General features: G+C 43.2%; 1 protein-coding gene across 5 annotated transcripts in view; it reads right to left on the minus strand.

The window, feature by feature from the left end:
* Positions 1-16,887, minus strand: part of NCALD (neurocalcin delta) — a 447,618-nt gene extending 430,731 nt beyond the window's left edge. For 4 of the 5 annotated variants that reach the window (XM_058444301.1, XM_032760151.2, XM_058444297.1 and 1 more), the window contains exon 1: positions 16,848-16,887. The gene's annotated coding sequence lies outside the window, so the exon portion shown is untranslated. Of the gene's footprint in view, positions 1-7,929; positions 8,002-16,847 lie in introns of those variants that run through there. The other variant, XM_058444299.1, reaches the window with a different exon arrangement.
* Positions 16,888-21,102: the final 4,215 nt, after the last annotated feature.

Here is a 21,102-nt window from a genome sequence, read left to right on the forward strand (position 1 = left end):
ATCATTCTGAACTGCTGATGTATGCTTTCCAGCCCTTTAAAAAAACAATTGATTTTACTAAAGAAAGATGATATAAATCAACTTTCAAGAAACTTTTTCATTTAAAAAATTATTTATCCACAGCCTATATATGTGTGTACATATATATATATATACACATACATATATATATATATATATACATACATACATAGAAATATTCTTCAAATCTGTTCCCCAAAATGCATTATGAATAAGAGGCACACAAGAGTCCTAACAAGGAACAAATTTGGATTTCTTAAGGAAAAAAATAAGAGTCTCTAACGATGGTCCTGATACATTTTGTTTTGCATTCTTTTCTAAAAGGCAATAATCAAGGAATTAAATCTATACTCCCCAAGGCCGTTCCCCCACCCTTCTGGTAAAATCAAGGTATGAACTTTTTAGTACAATTGCTACTGTAAAAATCAGAGAACTAAAGTATTCTTACAGCTACAGAAGAGGGCTAAGGAAAGAAGGGCTGAGCTCATTCAGCACACTCCCGAGTCCCATGTAAAGAGACATTCCCACGTGGGAACAAGCCAATTTTTGACTTTAGAGACAGTCCCTTGAGTAACAAGCTGATTGTGTCCTAAGTTTCTTTCTAACCTGAAATGTTTAGAATTTAGAATGTGTTCTCCTCTAACAGCAACACTGTAAGCACTGACTTATGTCACCCTAAAGAAAGCGTTCCTGAGAAGTCACAGTTTTTTCTTGAGGGTCCTACCACAACTTGTGTCCTTCTTTTATGGAAATGCATTTAGAGTTCCAAATAAGACATAGCGTCTCAGTGCCTCTGACCCTACAGGACTGTCACCAATGCCAAGACGTCAGTGGTGGCCAAGGCCTGCGTCCTTCCCCTCACCCCACCCACACTGACCTGCAGAGGGAAATCTCAACGGGCAAGAGTAGGGGCAGGAGGGGCCCTTCCTGCCCCTGCTCCTGGTCCCCACTTGGCCGCCAGCAGAGAAGGCAAAAAGCAGGAACTAGAGGCCAGCAAGGTACAGGATGGGGGAGGGAAGGAGACTTGGCTGAGACTTGGGCAGGCCAGCTCCCCCGCCTCAGCTGGGGACTGCCTGTGCTCTTAGCTTTCATTTCCACTGTGGGTTGCTAAGTGCTATACATAATGCAAAAGTAAATAGTTACACAGCGCAGTTTGGCATACACAAAAACACACATCAATCAGCCAAGGGGGGAAAATACTCTCAAAGTTTCTAGGTTTATTTTTAGATCCTGGTTGACCAGTCGAGTAACCTAAACATCCAAAGGAAGAGAAATTGGGGCCAAAAAGGATACTTATTTAGAAACAGAGGACACTGACACTGAAGATCTCTAAGACCATCTGAGCTTATAAAATATGCATCAGTCAAGTCCTCAGGTGTTTTAAATGCCTCACAGTAGTACTCTGAATAGGAAACAGCATGCAATGCACTCGTGAGACTTGCTGGACAGAAAACATCCTCCATCATTGCAATCAAGGCAGCCAAGTAGATGCAACACAAAATATTGATATCCTTTTGTAAAAGTCGAAGGACAATAGCAGGAGCTACAACAATACTAAAGTAATTAGTAAATTCTTCAAGGAGAGGAAAAGTGTTTTTTTCACCTTGTATTTCCCACATCTGACATAGTGCCTTGGACAGAGCAGGTTCACAATAAATGTTTGTTAAATAGGAATAATAATAATAATGCTCCTGGAAGAGCCGCCTTTTTAAGATTCTCCTCATAGTGATCAAAGTAGCCAACCAAGATTAAAGTTTCAAACACAAATTTATCACTAAGAAAGGGAATCAGAAGGACGACCACAGAAACAGACAGAATTACATAAAATAATGACCTATCGGATTGGAAAGCAGGAATAACCGTGCGTGAATCATTGAGATTGGCTCAGCCTCATCCCCTGTAAAATGAGATCGTATTTGTGGCCCTCCTACCTCACAGCAACACAGGAGCGATGAAAATGTCAAATCGTTAGCAGAAGCACTCTGAGCTTCTCAGACCGCACACTCCCATGGCATCCTGATATTCAAGTTCAAAGCAAAGATCTGGGGCCTGAGAAATCAGGTTATTCTCAGTGTAACTACCTAATTCCAGGTAAATGAAAATTCTTCCCTCCCTTAGAAAAATACTCTCCTGATTATGGTACCACTAGTTTAAAGCTGAAAAAAAATGTGCACATAAAAGGTATAACTTGCTTTATGGAAATGAAAGGTTTTTTTTTTTTTTTTAAGCCTCATTCTACAAAGGGTGATGGGACAATTCGTCAGTAAGTTAAAGGAGAAAAGCAATCAGTTTGGCCCCTTATTTCCTCCTCATCCTACACAAAAATAAATTATAGTTGGATTAAATAATGATTTTTTTGAAAGTTAAGAATTTTTTAAAACTGGCAGACAGCAGAGCTGAGTAGCAAACCCTGTAAAAGCACAGAGCAGGCTGTCCCGTCAGTGGAAGAAATTTCAGGGAAACATTTGCCCACTCGCCAATGTCAAACTACGTCAAATGGGCAAGTGATAAACTAATATCTGGGGAAATATTTGTAACAAATGTGCCAAAGATATTTTGTTATGATAAAGATCTTATGTCCACAATATATATTTTAAGCAAAAAATAAAGCAAGTTTCAGAATAATATGTATACTATGACTCATAATATCAAGCCCCCTTTGTATCTTTGAAATGAAGTGTATTTGTGTGCACACACGAGGAGAAAGGTAGGGAAACACCCAGGCCTTTAACACTGGCTCCCTGGGAGAAGAAATGAGCCATCAGAGCTTCTTCTTTGTGGATCTTTGTCCTGAATTGTTTCTCTTGTTATCACAACCATATATTACTTTTAAAATTTGAAGGAAATTTTTTTTTATTTTAACTGATATGAAAAACGTCGAATGGTAAAGAACATGTAACTGAAAATTAGGAAGAGAAGAAATGCAACTAGTATATAATAATATGAAAAAGAAATGTTCAGCCTCACTAGTCATCAAAGAAATACAAATGAAAGTATTTTGGATTGCTTAGGACAGTCCCTATTTCTGCCTGTTGTTTTGCTGTAATTATTAGAAAGCACTCCACTTTCACTCTCAAAACTGTCCTGATGTGAACAATAAATTATATAGTCACCCTAGATTTAGCCAAGAAATATTTCTTGGCCAGTTATGATGTGCTACCTACTAGGCTGGGCACTTAGATTAGTTAGTGAAAGTATTTTGAAGTGATGATGGTCAAGGCATGGTAAAAGAAGATGAAATCGACACAGTCTCACAACATGAATTGCTCTAACCCATTCGGAAAAGCAAATTGGCTTTTGCTAAAAATGTGTTAAGACTTTTTAAATGTTCAAACCTTCAATCTATTAAATTCACTAAAACCGTATCCTAGGATATAATGTTAAATGGAGAAAAAGGTTATTGCATAGAAATAATAATAGCAAAAATGTATAATAAAATATTGACCAAATGACCAAAAATGGAATGACTAAGTAAACTGAGGTATAATCCACTCAATGAAATATTATATATGCAATAAAACATTGTCTACAAAGATTGCAGAATAAAAGATAAAATGTCTGGGACGTATGGTTAAATGAAAAAAATAATGTAAGAAAATAGATAAATATGACTACATAACTAAGAAAAAAATCTCCATATTAAGTAATGATAATAAATACTCCAGGATGCCTTTGAATATTTGGAATAAGAGTGATTCTTTCTTCTTTCTAATTTCCTATATTGTGCATATTTTATTTTATTTTATAATATATTACTTTGATAATTGTGAGGACAATGATACAGAGGGAACAGCACCAAAGGTCCAGGGAACATATTCTTTAAATGTCTTCCTGTTGCTTTCCCAAGAAACTTCAGAGGCTAGAATGGACTTCTGGTTCTCACTGCTTGTCCTTTGGCCTGGCATGGAAATGGTCATCATGTCTTCCAAAGGGTGAGGCAATGGGAACTCAACATCACTGACTTCCCACATCCCCAGCCTCCACTTCCAACAACTGAGAAAATTTAGATCATATGTCTAAAGAGATGTGTGTGTGTGTGTGTGTGTGTGTTGTGCACATGTGTGTCTGAGTGTTGCTTCCTCTCTCCTTCCCCTATCCTCAAGGGCAGCAAGACAAACTCCAGAGCAATGGTGCAGCAATCTGCCTTTAAAAATACAATAACAATGCAAAAGAGTGAGAGCCAAAGGAACCCCAGCCAGAGCAACACCCCAATATTCAACAGTTTTAAATAACAACACATTGAAGTCCATCTCTCCTCTCAAACTTGCCATATAATCCAAATTACTCATCTCGGATCTCTAACTGCAGTATTTAAGGCCTTATCTCAAATATTGGAATTAGGCTAAATATCTCCCCTCCAAGCACATGCAACAGTCAAATAAATGTTCAAAATCTCTTACATAACACTACAGTTATGTATCACACATAAATGATACATACATCTTCACAAAAATCTTTACGTAAAAATAGGGGAAGAAAAGACCCCAAATATTAAGCCTGGCTGCCTTTGAACATTTGAATTATGGGTGATAACACTACAGTTATGTTCCTAAAACTGCTGGGGTAAATTAGAACTTTTTAATTTCAATATTACTATAAACACACCCAAGGATGTTCACCACTGAAAGAAATTCTCTGAAATGTTTATAAAAACAAAAACATTTTAGTAAAGAAAATAATGATCTCCCTAATTTATCTCTTTAGGAAATTCAAATATTTGTGATATCTTGTATGAGATTATTTTCTGAAAGGTAGGGTGCACCTGTACCTCTGATATTAAGAACAGCAGCATCAGCACTTCTATTCGTGAGATGCTGCATCTTCTCCTTGTGTGTGTTATTCTACTTAACCCTCTCAACCTTCACAGTAACCCCATAAGGCAGGTACTATTATTGCTTCCATTGTCACCTGAAGATACAAGCTCCAGGGGCCTCGCAGCTAATAAGTGGCAATACTAAGACCAAAACCGGATTAATCCAGCTCCAGAAGGGATGTACTTTTTCCACCAAAGAACTACAGATTGCCTCCATATTCTTTTTTTATACCAAAAATATCCCTTGCCTAAGCTTGTTTTAGACAAACTGTGATAAAAAAAAAAAAATTGTTATCAACTAACCAAACAAATTGGCTATCAATACACATTTAGCTATCGTGAATGAAGAAGATACTGAATGACCACATCAGTTTTCAAAAAAGTTATCCAGACCCCAAATTAGAACTACAGGAAGGAAGCTGCTATAGTTTAAATATGGTTGTTTGTCTCCACCAAATCTTATGTTGAAATCTGATCCCCATTGTTGGAGGTGGGACCTAACGGAAGGTGCTTGGGTCGTGGGGGTGGGTGCCTCATGAATAGATTAATGCCCTCCCTGGGTGGAGGAGGGAGGTAAGTGAGTTCTCACTCTATTCGTTCAGTGGAGAGCTGATTATTAAGAACCTGGCACCTCCCCCTCCCCTTGCTTCCTCTCTGGCCATGTGATCTCTGCACACGCCAGCTCCTCTTCACTTTCCATCATGAATGGAAGCAGCCTGAGGCTCTCACCAGATGCCCAATCTTGAATTTTTACAGACATCAGAATTATGAGCCAAATAAACCTTTTTTCTTTATAAATTACCCAGTCTCACTTATTCGATTATAGCAACGCAAAATGGACTAAGACAGAAGCTATGCATGCCCTTCAGACAATGGAAACAGAAAAAAACAAACCAATAAAATGGTCTAGGGGAGAAAAGGAAAGGTATAGACAGGCCTAAAAATAGTTTCCACCTTATCTCTGTTTCAGTAATAGCAGATTAGCACATATTCTCTTGGAGATGTCACCCAGGCAACCAGAAATACAAAGATGTTCCAAAAAACAGATGTATATAAATCTATTTTTGCCATCTTTTGAGTGTAAATGAGCACTATAGCAAGAAAGACAATAATTAGGAGATTATCTTTTTTAAAAGCAGGCGCAGAAGAAAGTTTATAAATAGGTACCTAGTGTAAAGTAGGATAACAAAGTATAAAAGTAGGTCTCTATCTGATAAGAGGCCCTGGGCCATTGCCTCAAATTCAGGCCAAGAATCTATTAGGAGTGTTAAGCATATTTTTGCCTGTGTTTTTCAAATTTCATGTTTTTATCTCATAAACCAAAGGCAAACGAATACAAAATATGGTAGGCTGGCAAATTTTAAAAACGTATTTTGAAAACTGCCTTAAGTCCCACTTAAGTAGAATAACTATGTTTCTTTACCTGAATTGCCTAGGACAGTCCCCATTTATGCCTGCTGTTGTGCTGTAATTATTGGAAAGTCCTCCCCTTTCACTCTCAAAAATGTCCCGATGTGAACAATAAATTATGTAGTCATCTTATATTTAGCCAAGAAATATTTCTTGGCCAGTTATGATGTGCTACCTACTGGGTTGGGCACTTATATTAGTTTTTTAAAAGGTATATAAGATAAGAACAATTTCAGAACAATCTAGTTGAAAAGACAGAAATAGCACCCCAAACAACCGTGAATCAGTGAAAACTTGATGATTATTGGTGTAGTCTAGGCTGTCAGTGCCTTAGTTCAGATCAGAGAAGAGTAGCAAGTGTATCCCCTCGAGGGGGTCACTCCATGGAACTAATGCTAAAAGCAGCAGTGCTTCTTGAGCACTTCCTGTGTGCCAGACACTATGACAAGCATGATGCCCACATGATCTCGCTTCATGCTCAAAACAGCCCTGTAAGTGAAGGGCTGTCATTCGCTCATTTTATGGATGAGATGACTTCCCCAAAGTCAGGCCAGAGAATTCAAATGTCTAGCTCTCACACATATGTTCTCCACCACTGTAGATGTGGAGGTACTGCCTTCTGATCACCCATGCCTACCAGGAGCTGGCCCAGCAGAGTCACTTCTTATCACAGCCATCAGCTTCTCTCTTTCTGCCCTGCAGCAGAGCAAGCTGTGGCCAAACTCTGTCCAGGGGTTACCAAATCAGTTATAGCCCAACCAGAAAACTAAAGAGGCTGCTCTTGGATCCTGTGGAGGAGCCCTACTGAAGAGGCTATTGAGAAGAAAGTCATACAGGGGTTCAGGAAAGCAATGAAGGATGATGCAGGACTCTAAGGCTAGTAATAGCAGGAAGCCATGACCACCCTAGGCCTGAAGGCATGAGGGGAGGAAGTGGCTGATGGAACCCAAAGAGGGTGGCGATATGGAGAGGACAGCTGGCAGGCGCTGTGGTCTTTAGCACACACACACCAAGCTGCAGCTTGCAACCCAGTGGAGGGACAGGGGAATAAATACCCTACCTCACTCTCCTCCCACCCTCCCGTCTCCTGCTGATTTCTGGCCAAATTATACCAGAAGTCAGAAGAAAAGGTGACCATTGATGCCAGTGGTAAAGATCGCCTCTTGGGGCACACAGCCAGGTGGAGAAGGGAGCTAGGGAAGTGGAAGGGCCAACAGGAGACATCCAGGCCGCTTACTGCCCTTGCCCTACAGAAGAGCTGTGCTCCAACCAAGGCAGAGGAAACTGGCCTGGTCACTCTTTGGGAGTTAAGGTGCCAGGTAGGTAAAAGGACACCATCCTCAGCATATGTACAAAGCCAGTTTCATGGGCATGTGACCTGTGCCATCACACAGGCCCCATACTCAGCAGGGCCCCACGCTGGCATTCATCCTCCACTAGCACCATCTTCAAATTCTTAATTTTTTTAAACAAAGTTCCCACACTTTCATTTTGCTGGGAGCCCCACAAACTATGTAGTTGGTCCCCTGCGGGGCAAACCTTTTCTTCAGGTAGTGAGACTAAATTCTGTAAGTATCACAGTATTCCAATACACTGTTAAAGCAAAAGGATCCAAAGTTAATATTAACTAGAGTAACAATGATACAGTAGGATAGGTAACATGGTAACATGAAGGGGCATTTTACCTTTTCTTCTGTCCTTCCTCTCTTTTGAAGTCAAACTGTAAAGCAGCTGAGAAACCAAAATTAGCTGCCCCCTAGAGAGAAACAGACCTTAATTACAACTGCTACTCCATAGCACAGACTGAATGGATTTTGGCTCTTCCCCAGTTAATGCGATCAATGCAGACAATAAAACAGAATAATTGATGCCCTGGAGTGGACTTTTCTGATACACCTCATTTGATGGGCTACAGTCATCGAATTCTCCAGGCCATTGCCAAAGCTACTCTTTACCTTGCCTTACGTGCCCGATGTGCACAGGCCCTACTTTGGGGCTCACTGTTGAAGATACATAAATAAAAGATGCGCGGATGGGTCAATGGCATTCACAAACAATATTTGTAGTGGATGCTTCCTGAAGCATGGGCTTAGAAACTTGAGTCTCTGCTGCTTCTGCTTCCCTTTCCTGAAAGGCTCCAGCATGCTTAGCCTTCCTCTGAGAAATTATATTTCTAAAAGCATCTGGGAAAGCCCCAGGTGAGAAGCCCGAACAGGACCAGTGGCAGCTCTTTTTCCCATTCATTTCCTTCAGTGCCATCCAGCAAAGCGAAGCCCAGAAAACGTTTAGCCGAGACAGGGATCAAACTGGCTTCTGACAGCCTCTTTCACTCACCCTTTTATTTCAGAAGTAACAGATGGTAGATTTTAAGTGTTTGTTAATTTTGTTGTTTAAAGTTAGAATAAAATTTCAAATGATCAAATCAAAAGCATTTAGAAAACCTCTACTGTGTCGGAAAGGGAACATCACACACCGGGGCCTGTCATGGGGTGGGGGGAGGCGAGAGGGATAGCATTAGGAGATATACCTAATGTAAATGACGAGTTAATGGGTGCAGCACACCACCATGGCACATGTATACATATGTAACAAACCTGCACATTGTGCACATGTACCCTAGTACTTAAAGTATAATAAACAAACAAACAAACAAAAAACCTCTACTGTGTCAAGGAACCTAGATTCCAGGCAGTAAATCAAATCTAGGGGCACCGTAAAGAATCCATAGTTGCCGTGTATCCTAACCATTGAGCTCTGTCGTGGGTTGAATGGTGGTGACCCCCAAAAAAAGGTATGTCCAAGTGTCCAAGACTTTTTTGGGTTTTTTTTTGTGGGATGTTGTTGTTGTTGTTTTCAGACAAGGTATCACTCTGTCACCCAGGTTGGAGTGCAGTGGCATCAACATGGCTCACTGCCGCCTCCACCTCCCGGGCCCAAGAGATTCTCCTACCTCAGCCTCCCGAGTAGCTGGAACCACAGGTGCACGCCAAGAGGCCTAATTTTTTTTCTTTTATTTTTATTTATTTATGTATTTAGTTTTGTAGAGACAGGGTCTCACCTTGTTGGCCAGGCTGTTCTCGAACTCCTGGGCTCAAGCAATCCTCCTGCCTCGGCCTCCCAAGGTGCTGGGATTACAGACATGAGCCACCAGGCCTGGCCATAACCAAGCTTTAACCCCTGGAACCAGTGAATATGACTTTACTTGGGAAAAGGGTCTTTGCAGATGTAATAAAGGATCTTGAAATAAAATCATTCTGGATCACGCAGGTGGGTTCTAAATCCAGTGACAAATGTCTTTATAAAAGATGCACAGAGGAGAGACACACGGAGAAGAGCAGGAAGCAATGTGACATGGAGCGCAGCTCGAGTGATGCAACCTCAAGCCCAAGAATGCTGCAGCTACCAGAAGCTAAAAGAGGCAAAGGATGAAGTTGCCCCTAGAACACCTGGAGGAAGCACAGCATCTCGGCCTCAGACTTCCAGCCTCCGGAGCTGCGAGAGGATAAATATCTGTTGCATTCAACCACCATTTTGTGGTCATTTGTTTCAGCGGCCACAGGAAACCAATATAAGCTCACAGCCCCATCTCTCACCTGTGGCCTCAGCTTCACAATCTCCGGCCAGGGACTATATGAAGCCTTCCAAAGCAGCCCATTCCGTGTTCACGGTAGGCCTAGTTCTGGCCCCAGATGAGTCTAATCCCTTTCCCTCAGTGCAGTGCTTTCACGTATGTGAAGAAAAGAATATAAAAGTCCCACAGAGCGATTCCAGGCCAGAGAGTCCCAGCTACTGTCCTCGGCATCCACCAGCTCATGAGAAATCCCCTTAACTTGTACCAGTCAGGGCAGCACAGAGGGAATGATCCTCTCCCTTCCTTTGAACAGTATTCTCTTACTGCAGCCCAAGGTCTCACTAATGTTTAAACAGCCAGGTGACACTGTCAACTCCGTTGGCACTTTCAACTCAAAAAAAAAAAAAAAAACACACAACTTACATCTTTTTCATGCGTAGCAAATGTGATTCAAGAACATGTTGTCAATCCCATCAAGTATATGGAAAATATTCTTTTTATCTAAATATAATGAATCAAGTATGAAATATGCCTGTGAAGTACATTCTTTTTGTAAAAAGTGGGGGATCTGAGCAGGCCTATTGACAGCCAAGCCAAGTTCGTACACATCAGATTATTTCCAAAGAATCAAAAACACACAGGTTGGGGAAAACGTAACCTTCCAGATCCAGCTGCATATACAGAAGAAATGTGCTAATGATTTCTGATTATTTGTCAGTCTTCAGATTTCAGCTCCATAACCTGCACTAGCTCCCAATGTTGGTAAATCATTCAACCTCTCAGTGCCTCGGTTCACTTACCTGTAAATTGGGGATAATTAGAACACTACTTTGTGTTGGCTACTATGGACTACAAGATAGTCCCACATCAAGATAGGCCTTCTTGCTGTCTGGCTCTGGCTAGTTTGGCCAATTGGGAGGCACCAGCACCAGATCAGAGAGTGGAAGAGAGTGGTTGGGGCCTTATCCACCTGGATGCCTCCCCACCAGGCCATAATGGGCAGTAGTCATATTCCTCTACTGAAAACCACAGCTCCAGCCAGCAGCCCTGTCCCCTGAACAACTCCAGAAACTGCTCTCTCACCTCATGCTGTCAGGGCTGGGTGGTGAAGGCTTCCATGCATTGCTGGCCACTTCTGGTGGGTTCCCTGATCTTACCCGCACCTTTGTAAATAGTCCCTTGGTTACCTTTCCTCAGTTACTGCCTTCTGAGCAGTTCATCTGCCTCCTTATGGGATGCTGGAGGAGGAATCTTTCATAGGATTTATCAGAATTAATCAATACTTGAAGCACCTTTAGGCATTTGCTAGCATGAGTGCTATTATTAGCAACAGTAGTCTACTTCTCTGAGGACTCCTGGGCCATGAGATCTCTCAATGCCGTATTTACACATCCTCCCCAAGTTCAGTACCATTTACTAGAGACAGACATGATATTTTCAGTTGTACAGATGTGGGGAAAACTATTATGTTCTCTCATCTAAATAATTAAAATAACTTCTTTGCTGCTCTCCTCTTCTCCCCACTCCCTCTCTAATGTCCAAACCTTCTGATCATGTCGTTATCACAGGCAACAAATATCCAATGGTTCCCCATGACCCTAGAATGAAGTTTAAACTCTACCACTATTTCCCACAATTCAATTCCAACCTACCTTCGAGAAAGTGTTCGACATTTCACACCTACTAGCATGGCTATTATATTAAAAGAAAAAACAGAAAATAACAAGTGTTGATGGAATCCTTATGCATTGCTGGTGGGTATGTTAAATGGTACCACCATGGAAAACAGTGGATGTTCCTCCGAAAATTAAACACAGAATTGCCATATAACTCAGCATTTCCACTTCTGGGCATATACCCAGAAGAACTGAAAACAGGGAGTTGAACATATCACTGTACACCCATATTCACAGCAGTGTTTTCACAGTAGCCAAAAGATGGAAGCAACCCAAACGTCCATCAACAGATGCATGGATAAACAAAGTGTGGTACATACATACAATGGAACAGTATTCCACCTTAAAAAGGAAAGAAATTCTGCCCATGTTACAACATGGATGACCTCTGGGGACATTATTATCAGTGAAATAGGCCAGTTACAAAAAAGACAAATACCATTTATATGAGGTACCTAGAGTAGTCAACTCATAGAGACAGAAAGTAGAATAGTGGTTGCCAGAGGTTGGAAGGGAGGAGGAGATAGGATGTTAGTGTTTAGTGGAAACAGAATTTCAGCTGGGCAGGATGAAGAAGTTCTGGAGATGGATGGTGGTGATAGTTGCACAATAATGTGAATGTACTTAAAGCCACTGAACTGTATGTTTAAGAATGGTTAAAATGGTAAATTTTATGTTGTGTATATTTAACCACAGTTTTTTAAAAGGTTGTATTCAAGAAATATTTATTGTTTGCCTATGGCACAAAGCACTGTACTGGGGCTGCCTCAGGAAGCAAAATGCAAGACCACCATCCCCAGGAAGGGAACTTACCTCCTGCACATTCCCCTACCTGCTCCAGATTCTAGTCAATCCCTTCCCTAATTATGTCTTGCACTTTCACGTTAGAATATAAATTCCTAAAGACAGGGGACTAGATCTTATTCAGCCTATATCCCTACAACCTAACAGAATGCTGAGCATGTAGAAACTGCTCAAGAATATTGGTCAAATAGTTGAGTAAAAATTGAGGCAGAGACGTCTATGTCATTTTTCTCATGTCTTCTAGCCAGTCAGAACTTAAAATTTCTTGAAGTTATATAGCTATACTTGCAGGAATAGAGAGGCTAGACCTTCACACTAAGCTCACTAAACTCAATTTAAATATTCTGTTCACAAGTAATTCTACTAAGTGCATAAATTGTGGGTTTCAGATGAGAACTCCACTATTTACTGACCATGTGACCTTGAGCAAATTATTGCGTGCTCCTAAGGCTGTTTCTCTTATCTATGAAGAGGGAATGCTAACAGTCCTATAGTGAACATCTGTTGCTTTGCAATCCAAAATCCAGGGGCTCATCTCTTGGTGAGAGTATAACAATTTTCTGCCGAAGAAACACCCCTGCTCCTATTTCTTAGCCTATCTCTAAGGATGAAATGTGTGACATGTGACCAAGCCCAAGCCTAGTAACATGTGGCACCCTGGTCACAGGAAGAGACACAGGACCCAATCAATGCTGACGAGCCAGAGTAAGTCATTGTGAGCAATGCCGGGATGGAGACTTTCACTTTCTGGCTGGATTTAAAGCCCAGACTATGTAAGGTCTGGAGCTCTTCCAGCCATCCTACAAGATGGGGCCTCAATGAAATGGTACTAAAAATGGTGCTGACTCCATGAAAGCAAACAGAAAAATAGAGAAATGAGGTCCCACTAACAATGTTTGAGGCCTGAATCAGGCCACACCTGAAATGTCTTCCTCTGGACTGAGGACTTATCAGAGCCAAAATAACATTCCTTTTTTGCTAAAACAGTTTGAATGTTGGGGTTCCTGACACTCACAACAGAATTGAGTCCTAAGTAAAATATCTCCTGAAAAATTATCATAAATGTTAAATGAGGTATCCCATGTAAACCAGGGCCACATAGTACACACTCAATAAATGGCAATATCAATGTTAACTGCAGTGATTGTTCATTGTTGTGGTAGAAAGCTCCTGCCTTCTAGGGACTTTTAACTCATGTGCTGTATCCCTGATTTCCATCTTCATTATCCGCAAATGATATTCTCTAGGATAGGAATGGTGAAGCCTATTCCCTAATCCCATTCCCTAGCAGACAGACATCACTAGTTGACCACAGCACACTTTCTTGCTGAGCCCGGACCCAGCCTTGGATTCCTATTGGACCCAGCTTTCCAGGCAGCCAATCAGATGACATGCAAAATGAAACCAATGTGTCTCAGCTTCACTGCAACAGTTGGCAAAATTTTTCTATGAGGAGCTAAGTAGTAAGTATTTTAGACATGGTCTCTATCACATATTCTTCTCCGTGTTTTGTTGTGTTGTGTTTTTGTTTACAACCCTTTAAAAATATAAAGCTCATTCTTTGCTCTCAGTTGTACAAAAATCCTGCTCTAGAGCTTTGAAGCCAGACTCTGGGGCTGCCTCAGGGAAGCAGCAGCTCTTATCTTCCTGTGCAACTTCCTGGGACCCCAGGAGTTGGAGAGCTTGGAGTGGGTGCCTGAGTCAGAAAAGTACCCTCTGAACATACTGAATAGTCCAAAAAGTAACAAAAGAGCTTTGGTGACTGGAAGTTTCCTGTTATCATACCAATACCAGGCAATCTGAAATTCACACTCTGCGGGATGCTATAATTCAAGGAAAAGTTATAAAACCCATGTGTGTTATGAACTTCACCTCTGCCTCCAGAACCAAATTCACTGCACAACCCTTTCAAAAAATTGGACCTCCATCCCCTACAGCCACATCTGAGATGCCCGACCTTTTTATGAGAGAAGTAAGGACAGAGAAGGGTTCAGGTCGTTACATTTCTTCATTGTTAGTCTGCCCCTCACCATTAAAAGGACACACCTCGAGGGCAAGGATCCGATCAGTTTCAAGATAGTATGCCACATTTCTTTTGACCAACTCTTGATTCCTTAGTATTTCCCAAGGTTTTTTATCGTAGAGTGTTAGATATAAAGCTTGGTTTGGTCCTCCTCTCTGTCTATTATTCTCTGTGTTTGATTCTGGCTTTAGTGAAAAGGACTGGATTTTGTTTGACCGATGTTTGTTTATTCATCCAACAAACATGTACCTACAGTCAGAATCCATCTCTTAAGGCACTTGCAGGTGCCTTGATACATAGATACATACATAATGTACATAGAAAGATACATAGATAATGGTGCAGAATGATGCGAGGGCTATATCCAGGATAGCATGGCAGCATGAAGCAGAGGCACCTCTGGGAGGGGGAGTGCCATGCAGCCTGCTGGAAGGCAGTGTCGCAGCAGCTGAGCTGCCAAGAATGCATAGGAGTTGACCAGACAAGCAAGGTTGGAGAGATGATAGATGCTGAGGCTCAGTGGCTTGAGCAGAGGCTACACGGGGGGAGGCTTGGGAGATGAGGTTAATGAAGAGAGAAGGGTGGGACCATGAAAGTCCCTGGAGTCTGAATTCTATCCTGAAAACCACAGAAAATCTCTAAAGGAAATTAAGCAGAATGACCGGCTTTGATTTTTGTTTTTGGAATGAGTGTCCACAGTTTGGAGAATGGACTGGAGTAAGACGGTCCTGATTGGGAGCAACAAGCTCAAAAGCAATTGGAACAATTCAGGCAAGAAGTGCTGAGAATATGAACTAAGTCAGTGACAGCAGGAACTGAGAGAAGAGAGCGTATAGCAACAACAACAAAAATAATAAGAGCTCACATTTATGCAGCACTTACAACAAGGCATGATGCTTAGTGCTTTCTGGGTATTAACTCGTTTTATCTTCACAGTAACCCTGAGATAGCTTTGTTATCTATTATCAACCTCATGCCTCAGATCAGAAAACACAGTAGAGGTTAAGTAAGGACCCCAAGATCCAGGAGCTATTGATGAATGAGCCACAGCTCAAACCCGGCTGTCTGGCTGAAGAGCTCACACTCCTAATGTCCATATTGGCAACTCTCCTAGTACAGTTCCGGACAGAGGGTCTACAGGACTGGACACTGAATGGTTGAGACAGGGGAGACTCCAGGACAATTTCCAGAGATCTGGCTTGGGTAGGTAAACATGTGAATTTCAGTTTCTTGAGCCTCCTCCCCTGAAGCTCCTCCCCAGATCTGTCCTTGCCCCGCTACCGCAAGTACCCACACTCCCACCATCACACCACACCCCCTCTCCTTTGCAGTCTTTGCATCACGGCCTTTGGCCACAAAACACAGGGATCTCCCAATTGGAGTGAAAAACCTCACAAGCATTTCCAATTAGGTCTGAGAAACCCCTGACAGCAAACTCTGCTCTTGGTAACACAGTGGCTTAGGTCTATTATTTTCAAATTAGCCAGAAGTAGGAAAACTTTGAGCGAGCTTGTGTGGTTTCCTTCTGAGAGAGTGAGACCTTGGCAGCCTACTTCTGTGTTTCACCGTAGCTGCCCTACGAAACAGAACATAGACCTTCTTGCGGGGCTAGCGTGTAAGCACGGAAGCACACACAGCCGCCTCGCCTGCAGCCTCCGACAGACCTGAAGGAAGAAACTGATCCTGGCAGGAGCTCTGCAGAGCGCCAAATGGCATTCTTTCTCCATGCACAAAAGTTAAAGCAAGCATCTGCAGCATTAGAAAAAAAAACTTGTGTATTTCCTGCGGACAGGGAGACCTCCTGCCCCTCCCGGGCTGATACAACCCACTTTGCACATCCTGCTTCTCTGGGAGCTAAAAATAAATCGGTATGCACTGAAAAACACTCAAACACATCTCCCCAGCACACCCTTCCCGAGTCCTCGAGCGCAAGGGACACGAATCTTTCAGGTCCTGAGTCCAAAATGCAGACCGTTTCCTCGTCCAGGTTCAACCAGCGCCTTTCGGCCTCTCCCTCGGCCCCCTCCCCAGACGCCCACGCCCCGCGCCCGCCTCCTGCGGCCTTTCCGGGCAGACTCCGCAGGCCCAGGATCCAGCGGGTGCCCCGGACCACGGCCCCGGCCCCGGCTCCCGGGGCGGGATGCTCCAGATGTCCCCGGGCCGCCAGGCTCACCAACGCCCCCTTCCGCCCAGCGCGCCCCATCCCGGCGGCCCCACGCGCCTCTGCGCGGCCCTCTGCAAAGTTGCTCTCTCCTTTTCTGCCGCCCACCCTCAGGGTCTGTGATTTTGTTTTGTTTTCCCTCAGAGGCACTGGGGGAATGACAGAGGAATTGACCGGGTGAACTGCACCCAGGAGGGAGCTGCTGGAACCAGGTTCCCAGGACCGCGCGCTCCTCGAACCCACCCCTGCGCTCGCGGCGCCCCGAGTGCACGGGTCCCCCCAGCAGCCGCCCCCGGCACACCCGCCCCGGCTGCAACTCCGACTCCGCTCTGGCTCCCGAGAAGCGGAGGGAAGGCGCTGCGACTCACCGCCTCGGCCGCTCCCAGCGTCTGTGTCGCTTCGGGCGAGGCGGCGGCAGCAGCGGCAGCAGCGGCAGCGCCTTCCCTCCGCCCGCCTCCCCTTGGACAGCACCGTCGCCAGCCGCGCCCCCCTCCCCAGCCTGGCTCGCCGCCTCCCTCCTCGCGGCCGCAGACCCCTCTCCACTGCAGCCCCGCAGGCAGCCTCTCCAGGGTGGGCTTGACCGCGGGGTTGCAGGGGGGCCAAGATGAGACAGGTGCAGTGGACGCCCCCGCCTTGCCCTGGTGCAGCCACCCGGGCATGTCCCCACTGTGCCCCATAGTCCTAGCTCACTGCCCAGGCCTTTAGTCAGCCTGCACTGCTACTTTCCAAGGGGTGCCATCTGTTTGCCTCCTCGGGTCGTGGGAGGTCAGATTCAGCCTAGAGCACCTCCTTCGAAGCTTCGATTTGAGTGGGGGTCTGGGGTCCCTGCTCTCCCGCAGTGAAGTTCAAGGGAGCCTTGGAAGGCAGTTGAAAAGCTTCTCAGGTGGTCTCCTCTGGACTCTTCATGCCAAGGTGGGAGGGGGCTGCTTTTGTCTAACTAGTGCTTTCTCTACCCAAAGCCTTCTGTAAACTGTCTAGGAAAGGCTTAACAAAAAATTCGGAGGAAGACATCTATGGGGCCCCTCTCCTGCCCCTCCTTTCTCCCCTCAAATTTTTCATCTCGTGTGGAGATAATGAGAAGCGAAATGTCTTGTCAATTCATTCACCCAATATTTATCGAATGCCTGCTGGCTGCCAGCACCTGTTTCCTGTCTTGCTGTGTCGTCCACTCATGGCCTCTCAAAAAGCCACTGTAACTAACTCCTTGTGTTTGTCAACCTTGGTGACATTTCCAGAACCCGCAGAAGGTCTCAAGAGTAACTCAACTTCATCAATTTAAAAAGTTTCTGGTTAAAAATAACAAGGCCGCAAAGGCACCGTGACCTGGCCTTCCTTGTTGTAATGTTTGCAAGATCTTTCAACATGACCGGTTATAGAAAGGACAGTTACACTGAGGTCCAGACAGCTGCCAACTCTGATTTAAACATCAAGTAAAAGGTTCATCTAATCAAAAGCACCCTTTCCTAGCTCTACCGGTTGCCTTCAATTGAAAAACAAAAATTATCTGAGAGGCTGCTAAACCATTATCAAATGCTAAAACCTTTGCTTGCATTGGGTTAGCAGGTTAGCCCAGCATTTCCCTTCCTGGACACCCACAGGAGGAGAAATGCTGGACTAATCTGCTAACCCAATGCAAGCAAAAATTTGCATTGGAAAGTTGGATTTTTTGGTTTTTGGTTTTTTCTTTCTTCTTAATACTAGGCCCCACCCGGAGAGAGTCTAATCTAATTGTTAAAGAAAAAATCCGGCGTTCAGGGGTGTCCAGCTTTGTATGGGTATTTTTTTCACATGGGCCCCAGGAGACTCTGATGTGCAGCCAGGGTTGGAAACCACCATAGGATTAGCCAATCATCAAGCAGGGCCTAAGGCAACGGGACCCAAAACCACAAAGATTTGATGCAGCAAGAGGTCTGCACAGGTATTGCAAACCCAAATGTCCCTAAAGGATAAAAGCAGGTGACAAAGAGTAACTTAAGTGGTTATACAGGGACAAACTGAGAAGGGCACAATGGCCCTGAAAAAGGCAGCCTCATTTTTCTACGTGGGAAAAGAGGGTCCAGTGTGGCCATCGAGTCGGGGTATTTTATTTTAGTTTGGTTCCCCCTGCCCCCAAGAGAAGCCAGTTCATGTTTAATGTGAACTCTTCTAATTTTAAAATATTAGTAACTTATTTTTTAAATATTTTATGTGCTCTATAAGCCAAGAAAAAAAGAATTTGTAGGCCACAAGTGGTCCCCTGGTCATCGGTTTGTCACCTGTAGTCTGGGCAGACTCTGTGCATAGGAAGCAGTTAGGAAAGTGCTTGGGGTGGGATTCCTCAGAGAGAAAGGGGATTTTAAAGTCCACTTTATCTACTTTTCTTTATTGATGTGATTTTTTCTTTAATGATCTCTACTGTTAAAAAAAAAAAAAAGGAACAGTTTTGCTGAGGTATAATTCACACATCATACTATTCACTCAAAGTATGCAATTTAATATTTTTTGCATATGCACAGTTATTTATACAAACTATTACCATAACCAATTTTAGAACTGATTTTCATCACCCCATAAATCCCATACCTATTAGTACTCACTCCCTTCTTTCTCCAACCCCCAACTTCCAGTGACCACTTACCTATTTTCTCTATATATAGATTTGCCAATTCTGGACATTTTATATAAATGGAATCATACAATTTGAGGACTTTGTGACTGGCTTCTTTCACTCAGCTTAATGTTATCAAGGCTCTCTCATGTTGTAGCATGCATCAGTACTTTGTTCCTCTTTATTAACAAACAAGATGTCATTGTATAGCTCTATCACATTTTGATTATCCATTTATCAGTTAACAGATATTTAGGTTGTTTCACTTTTTTACTATTATGGATAATGCTACAATGAACATTTGTGTTCAAGTTTTTGCGTGGATATACGTTTTCATTTTTCTTGGGTATATATATACCTAGCAGTAAAATTGCCAGATCACATGGTAACTCCACGTTGAACATTTTGAGAAATTGCCATACCTTTTCCCAAACCAGCTGCACCATTCTACATTCCCACCAGCACTATATGAAGGTTCCAGATTTCTTCCATATCCTTGCCAACACTTATTATTTGCCACTGAAAAAATTATACCATCCTAGTGGAGGTACAATGGTATCTTTTTAAAAAAATGTTTAAGTTCTGGGATACATGTGCAGAATGTGCAGGTTTATTACATAGGTATACATGTGCCATGGTGGTTTGCTGGACCCATCAACCCGTCATCTAGGTTTTAAGCCCCACATGCATTAGGCATTTGTCCTAGTGCTCTTCCTCCCCTTGCCCCCTAACCCCCGCCAACAGACAGGCCCTAGTGTGTGTTGTTCCCTCCCTGTGTCCATGAGTTCCGTGTGTTCTCATACAATGGTATCTTATAACATTTGATTTCCATTTTCCTAATGGCTCATGGTGTTGATCATCTTCATGTGTGTATTGGCCATAACTTCTTCAGAGAAATGTCTATTCAGATCCTTTGCCCATTTTAAATTAGGTTATTTATCATTTTATTATCCAGGTGTGAGAATTTTTTTATATATTCTGGATATAAGTCCCTTATCAGATCTATGATTTGTCAGTATTTCCTCCATTTCTGTGGCTTGCCTTTTTATTTTCTTGGGGTGTCCTTTGAAGCAGAAAAGTTTTCCATTTTGATGAAACACAAATTATCTATCTTTTCTTTTGATGCTTGTACTTTTAGTGTCGTATCTAAAAGGCTTTGCCTAATTCAAGGACATAAAGATTTATGCCTGAATGTTGGGCCCTGCTTTTTTTTTTTTTTTTTTTTTTTTAAGACGGAGTTTCACTCTTGCTGCCCAGGCTGGAGTGCAATGGCATGATGTCGGCTCACTGCAACCTCCGCCTCCCAGGTTCAAGTGATTCTCCTGCCTCAGCTTCCTGAGTAGCTGGGATTACGGGTGCCCGCCACCACGCCCAGCTAATTTTTGTATTTTTAGTAGAGACAGGTTTTCACCATGTTGGCCAGGCTGGTCTTGAATTCCTGACCTCAGGTGATCCACCCGCCTTGGCCTCCCAAAGTGCTGGGATTACAGGAGTGAGCCACCACTCCTGGCCGGGCCCTGCTTTTTTAAACGCTCTTTCAACAGTGTGGTATTGGAAACCGGGAACACTGAGATAACCGACAGTAAGTCTGCATTCAGAGCCTCCCACCTCAAGAGGTCTCATTTGCCGGGACAGTTCTCTCACCACCTCATTTGGTCAACTTTGGGCACTGAATGGCAAGTTTGTGTCAAGCAAGCAACTGAACGTATAGATTTTAGACTAGCCAGTCCAACAATGGCAAGTATTCATTCTAAGGGACTCCTATGTGCTTAGAGCTGCTCCAGGCTCTCAGGATATAGCACTAAACAAGACAGACAGGTTCATGCTCTTGTGGGGCTTAAAGTTTAATGAGAGAAAAATAAAGAGCACATAAGACACATATTAGATGAGTGCATATGTCAATAATTCACATAGAATGATTGATGGAACAGCTGAGGAAGGAGCCAGGCAGAGGAAACATAGTGCAAAGGCTCTAACTTGGGGGTAGGTGGCGGGGGAAATACACAGCTTATTCTGGAATCCAGGAAATCAGATGT

This window comes from Hylobates moloch, unplaced genomic scaffold (assembly GCF_009828535.3).
Source record: "Hylobates moloch isolate HMO894 unplaced genomic scaffold, HMol_V3 SCAFFOLD_9, whole genome shotgun sequence".
In the NCBI taxonomy this organism is placed as follows: Eukaryota; Metazoa; Chordata; class Mammalia; order Primates; family Hylobatidae; genus Hylobates; species Hylobates moloch.